Here is a 7,208-nt window from a genome sequence, read left to right as displayed (position 1 = left end):
TTAAAATTAACCATTAAAAAATAATTCATTTGGCAGCCCAATAGCTTTAATGTCCAATGTTTATGTACCTGACTACTTTTTTAGAATTACTCATTTGGCTACAGACCACTATATACCTCAGGACTGAGAAGCTTTTGTAACTCCACTATATAAAAGAGGTGCCAGATCAAATCCTGCTGACTACCACCCTATATCTTTGATGTGCATTTGCAGCAAAACACTGGAACACATCATACATAATATACAAATAATTATGTCACACTTAACCAATTTGAACATACTTTCAGACTCACAATTTGGGTTCCGAAAGAACTACTCAGCTGAACTCCTACTGATTAAATCAACTCATGATATTGCTCTAAATCTAAACGCCAATAGCCAGACTGATGTCATCTTACTAGATTTTAGCAAGGCATTTGATAAAGTATCTCATCGATTTATCCTACAAAAACTGCAGTATTATGGCATAACTGGTCAACTGCTAGACTAGATATCTTCTTTTGTCCAATCGTACCCAGTGTGTGATATGTGGTGGCCAGCTGCAGTCCTCAGAACCAGTTGATGTGGCTAGTGGCGTCCCCCAGGGCAGTGTCCTGGGGCCGCTACTGTTCCTACTCTTTATAAAAGACGCTACCTCCAATTTAACATCCAGCTGTCGCCTTTACACAAATAACTGTATTCTGTACAGACATATTGACTCCCAATCCAATGTAAATGCTCTCCAAGAAGACCTTAAGCAACTTGAAATCTGGGAAAAGTATGGAACATGAAGTTTAATTTAGATAAGTGTATGGTGCTTCATATCACTTTAAAAAGCAACTCGCTACTATCTGAATATTCACTTCACGGACGTAATTTGGACAGTGTTAGTGAGGCTAAATACTTGTTCTCTTAGATTCCAAGCTATCAACATATAAATGCCACATGTCGAAAAGCAAATTCTGGTCTATCATTCCTTCGCCGCAACCTAAAGCGTCACAAAAAAGTTAAACATGAATAGATTCTTATAACCTGTTTGTCAAACTGACATGCAGCTACTGTATGGTCAACATATACCCAACATCACACCCATAAACTGGAAGCCATCCAAACACGTGCTGCATGTTTTGTGATGTCAGACTACCGCAGAACAAGCAGTGTGTCAGCTGTGATAAAATTCACTTAATTAGCAATCCATCAGCAGACAGCATGAGGAATTACTTTTAATTATGTTTTCTTTCAAGATTGTTGAATTACCTTTACCAGATTACATCACATTAGCACCTACGTAGAATTACTAGTGTAAACCATATCAAATTTATGATGCCTTCGGTCACTGTGAACCCCTACAAGTTTAGTTTCTTCCCCAGATCAATTAGCAAATGGAACAAATTACCCCCTTGTGATTGCTCTGTAGATTGTTTCAAGATCATGCTAAAATCATTGACTGAAATTATGCTTGATGCTTCAACAGACACCTCACGTATTGCACATGAGCCCTTTTCTGTTTCACCTTATTTGCTATAAGTCATTTAAGTCTCAGCCCTTGTAATGGTTGTTAGGTTACGTAATCCTAAAGCTGTAGCCAAGTAGTTGATATGAGGGGGGGCTGACCAGGGGTGGAAATGAACTGAGGCGCTACATTGTCTCTAGTTTGGTAAGATGAGACCAAAAAAAAAAGAATTAAAATTTTAAATAAAAAATAAAAAAGGTCACACCCAGCTGACAATAGCTGCTCACCACACCAATAGCTGACAAACTATATAAAAATCCTTACATAGCTCGCTACACACTGCTCTAATACCGTGACTACTTTATTAGAGTGACTGCTCACATGTTGCTGTCAGATCTTCAGTGCTGGTCACTGTAAAGCATATATATATATAAGACACACGCATCGGAATGTTGTCTCACGCATGTCGGTATTTCCAGCTCGTGTATTTCCATCTCATAGAGCATAGTGGAAAATTAAGTTGCAAGGGGGTGTCACGTAGGTACGAGCTGTAGGTAGATCTGCGACCGCGGTCAAAGTCTTGACCGGCTGAAATTTCGCTTTGACCTGTGACTAATTAAGGACCTTTTTCGACCTTTGACCGGTGACTTAGCGACGATATTTCAGCACAGACTTTTCGATTGTGGGTTGGAAGCGTTTACCTTTGACCGTTGAATTGGCGCGATTTTGGTGGCCTTGACCTTTGACTTAGACTTTGACCGCGGTCGCAGATCTACCTACAGTGAGTACCTGTGTCTCAACCCCTTGTTTCAGGCCTCTTGGCAAACAGGAGGCAAAGCACTAAACAGTGCTCTAATGCCAGTAATGGTTAAAAAATAGCCAAAGAAGTGGGAAATTTTACAATTTATACAATGTTTTTCTACTAAGAGGAGACCTCATGCATAAGTAAGCAAATTTCACTCATTTTAACTCAAGCCCGGCATTTTAACTCCAAATGCACTTTACAGGTTGAGGTCTCTGGCCTACAATACATACTAATAGGCTGGTGCCTACCGTCAGCATCCCTTTTTATCCCAACTCTTCTAATTTCATTACTGCTGCTATTCGCATTGTTGAAAGTTATTAGCTGTTCGCAGAGTATTCAAGGATTCGCATTGTCCTCAGGCTAGAAAATCCCTATACATATCATTAGTGAGATCTAAATTGTTATACTGCTCCACATTGTGGAGACCTTATTTGTTGAAAGACATAGAATTAATTGAGAAGGTACAAAGGCGTGCTACTAAATTCATACTCTCTGATTACACTTCAGACTACAGGACTAGTTTGGTATTTTGCCATTGATGTATATTTATGAAATATCTGACATACTCTTTTTCATCAAATCACTTAAAACTCCTACAGATAAGTTCAATATCCTGAACTATGTCAGCTTCAATTCTGGTTCTACTAGATCTTCTGGATCACCACAAGACAGCCCATACCAATGCAGCTATATGAACTCCTATTTTTTTTCGCCTACCTAGACTATGGAACTCTTTGCCAATAATTGATCATACACAATCACTAGCTGTAATAAAACAGAAATTAAAGAAATTTTTATGGAATCATTTCCGAGCTAACTTTGACAATTCACCCTGTTTACGTTGTTTCCATTACCTTTGTCCCTGTTCCGGAAATCACACCTTGACTACATAACTTGCCCCCTCAACTGCTTAAAAATAGAAATCTCGATGTAAAACAACTGTATGATCCCTAAAGTACAGCTAGAAGTGAGGTTATCATCGTCAGGAATCGTAAAATAAAGTTTAATCCCATCCAAAAACAGCTTATAGCTGTAAAAAAAGTGCGCGTCCAAGTAAAGCAGAGTTAACTGCGACAAAAAGTAATGATATCATAATGCGGCCATGTGCGAGGTGTGCAAGTTGTAAAATTAATATTAGCTAATCAGATAATACAATGTTATTGTTAAAGTGTTAATGAGAACTATGTGATGCTGCTAGTTTTTAAGTGTGTGAGCATCTTCATAAATGCCACATAAATTTAATTCTCAATAAAGCAATGTGTATAGATTCTCTGATAGTAATAAATAGTTTGAGTTTGGCCACCTTTCCTTTGTTCGTAGCATTGCTGTATACAGGAAAGGCGGCCAAACTCAAACTATTTATTACTATCAGAGAATCTATACACATTGCTTTATTGAGAATTAAATTTATGTGGCATTTATGAAGATGCTCACACACTTAAAAACTAGCAGCATCACATAGTTCTCATTAACACTTTAACAATAACATTGTATTATCTGATTAGCTAATATTAATTTTACAACTTGCACACCTCACACATGGCCGCATTATGATATCATTACTTTTTGTCGCAGTTAACTCTGCTTTACTTGGACGCGCACTTTTTTTACAGCTATAAGCTGTTTTTGGATGGGATTTCAATACTTTTTGTTAGAATAAGCAATGCACTGTTGATAACAGTAGGTGAGTTTCCATGGTTTTGACAGAAACCCCAGATTACAGTGACAGAATATTAAAATATAACTGTAATTTTAGTGGCCAGGGCCGCCCACATTGGGGGTAACTGGGGTATTTTGCCCCCTGCCACAGCCCGAAAGGGGCCACTTGAATACCTGTTTAAAGAAAGATCGATATACTCTAATAGAGCAGTCAGGATCTAGACCCTTCCTTGCCCCTGGGCCCCTCTTTAACTCTTTTCCCTGGGCCCTCTAATTTCTCTGGACGGCCCTGTTAGTGGCATGCAACTGCAGTCAACTAACACCCATTTTAACTAGAAAACCCTTAACAACACTTTGCCTTTCATCTTGTACTGCATTGAAACGATCAAGATACACTATTAGAGCAGTCACAAAACAGTGTAACACAGCAATCAATATTTAGCATAGTTACAACTTCTGCTTAGCATCGGATTGTATAGTTTAAATTACTAGCTACTTACAGACTTTACAATATAAAAATATGGCACTTGTAGAAATGTGACTGTTCTATTAGAGTATCTCGATCTACTTCAAGCATTGACTAATTCAAGTGAAGAAGCTACGCCCCTGCCAAGAGATCTTGTGAAATGAAATGAGAATAGTAAAGAAAAGGCAAGTATGTACAGAGACAATAGAGGGGCGCGTAATTATGTCCTGTTGTAAATAAACGCCTTTAAAATTTATATTACTACTAAATAAACGCACCAGAATAGGCTTGTGTGGCTGTTGTCTCCAAGGTTGTCTCATTACTTGTCTTTTCGTGTTGAAGGGATTTAGTCGCAATTGGTGAGTTTAACTATACATGTATTTGTGTTGTAAAACTTAATTGTAAAAAGGCGATTAGCACATATCATGATAAACATGTATTTGTCACAGTAGAGTCTCTCACGAAGTCACGATTATTGCGAGACATTGGACCAGGGTAAAAAATTTACTGCTATATTTAGAGGTTGTAGCGTTTGTATATCTTAGTATCTTAATAAATAATCCCCCATGATCACTAATCACTAATAGTACAGTGAAAACTGGTCATTATTCAGGCCGTAGGGACAAAATTTTCTGACCTTGCCTTTTAAAGAGGTGGCTGCATTATGCGGCCTTAAAAAAAGGTAAGAAGCATGCTGTTCTAACTGGCTATAGAGATGGATTTAGTGTATGACAGCGTATGAGACAGTGAGTGCTGGCAGCAAGGGGGCAGCCAATCTGTTAGAGCACCAAAAGCACTGCTTCAGACATAGGCAGTTGACTGTCAGCCCTAAGTGTAAAAAGTTTCACTATTGGTCCTTATAAGCTCCTGATGAAGAAAGTGATGAAGTCATTATCCATAGGATATATTTTTCAGAGTATCCATTTCAGTTCTACAATATAGTAGCCAAGCATAAGATGAACATAACACAGCATTCCAGTAGTTTAGTGGTGACCACAACACTGCCTGAGTTAAACTGTGGTGAGATTTGAGACTACCAGAAGCCCTGGAATGTCTTCAACACATGAAATACCAAATATCTAATGCCTGGCTTTCATCCACAGTGGACCTGTCTTGGTGGCCACTTGTACAGAAGGGAAACAGCTGCCACATAGTCTTGCAAGCGAAACAGCTAGTTGCCACACCCCTTAATTATCAATTTGTAAAATCTTTAGCAAAATTGTGTGTGCGAGCAAGTGTGATGTGGCAGTGCCGTGTATATGGTTGCTGCCTAGCAGTGACACATCACGAGTATTGAAGTCACAATACGTTACTTTATCATCCATCTAAATACAATCTCTGAATGTGTCATTTTGTGTAGAGAGCAATCTTCCACAAGAAGTGACCTGCAGGTTTCAGTGTATATTGTTAACCATTAATATTGTTCACAATATTGTGAACTGTATGTACTGTAACAGTGAAACCTCACTTAGTGGTCACCTCTTTAATAAGACCACCTCATTATATTGGCCACCTCTAGTAGGTCCCAAATATAGCTAAGCATTACTTATGACCTCATTAATAAGGCCACCTTGTTATTCAGGCCAAATTTTTTGGTCCCACAGCCTACCATATTAATGAGGTTTCATTGTACTTATGTGAATTTTTATTTTTCGTAACTTTTCTTCAGGTTTACTGATGGGCACTATGAAGCATTGTTGACTGGTACGTGTATAATGTGGTGACTTGAAATGCTAAAACACTACGTAGCATGTCTGGTATGTACATGTAATGTGTTGTAATGTGTCCACACATCCACACATCTTAGAAATAAATATAATTGTATGTATTCTCTATAAATAGTCAGTTCCATTGTGACACTGGGTCATAAGTTGGTTGAGTATGGATCATCCAGGGCACTTGAGTCACATTTTGTCCTGGCCAAGTGGATCTCATCCACTGACAGAATATACAGGATCAGATCACGTGTATAAATTACGGTGGAACTTGTTTATTACCACCTTCACTCATTCAGCAGGTAACAGTGTATAAATTCTCAATTGGAATTGGTTTTTCAAGAGTGGTTGTCTTTCTATACTAGTGGCCTAAGATAGGTTGTACTGATAGAGTGTACATACTAGAGATGCAACAATATCCTCCACTTAGTGTCGTTTGATAATGATGCAATGGAGACTATGTATTATTGCATTTAAATACTATACTATTATATTGCAACTCTAGCACGTATTTATAACAGGAATGTTTGTTAACTGTTTAGACATACTGGAGCCACACCCACTCATCTGGATTCTACAAATGGAGTCATACCAACTTGTTGTCATCATACTTACTCGTTACTCCCATTGTGTTTGAACATGCCGTCATGTGAGACTTGCTACCATGGCGGGCCACTGGAAAACATTTGCATAGCAGTTATATTACAGTCATTATTGTACAATTCTTACATTATTGTTTTGAAAAGTGTTTGGTATTCATGTGTCTCCTCTGTATGTTGTAATTACATGTGTAATTTTGTGTGGGGGTGCTATAAAATGCAATAATGCATGGTGACAATTGTATTAGGCGATTTTGCACACTTCCTTTTAAGCTAGCTACATGTGCTAATTACTCACAGCTTGTGTCAACAACTGGTAACCGCAGTTGTACTCTTGTGTCATTCTTTAAGCCGCGCCCTTAGAGGACTAATTTCAAAACGAAGGATGGTATGCAGCACCATCGATTATATCTATGGACTATAATCTATGGCAGCACACTTCTTGGTGGCTATATGTACTGATTAACTACATAGAGCGCCAGTTCATCAATACCCAGTGACCGCAGTTGTGCTCTGCGTCATTCTTTAAATT

At 38.4% G+C, this 7,208-nt stretch overlaps 1 long non-coding RNA gene across 1 annotated transcript; it reads left to right on the top strand.

Annotated features, from left to right (window-relative positions):
• Positions 1-4,401: 4,401 nt before the first annotated feature.
• On the top strand, positions 4,402-6,980 carry LOC136253987 (uncharacterized). The gene is made up of 3 exons (XR_010700233.1): positions 4,402-4,721; positions 6,032-6,119; positions 6,620-6,980. It is a non-coding gene; the product is annotated as an uncharacterized lncRNA (long non-coding RNA).
• Positions 6,981-7,208: the final 228 nt, after the last annotated feature.

The sequence above is a fragment of the Dysidea avara genome, chromosome 4, assembly GCF_963678975.1.
Source record: "Dysidea avara chromosome 4, odDysAvar1.4, whole genome shotgun sequence".
Lineage (NCBI taxonomy): Eukaryota > Metazoa > Porifera > Demospongiae > Dictyoceratida > Dysideidae > Dysidea > Dysidea avara.
This window is presented reverse-complemented; position numbering and strand designations above follow the sequence as displayed.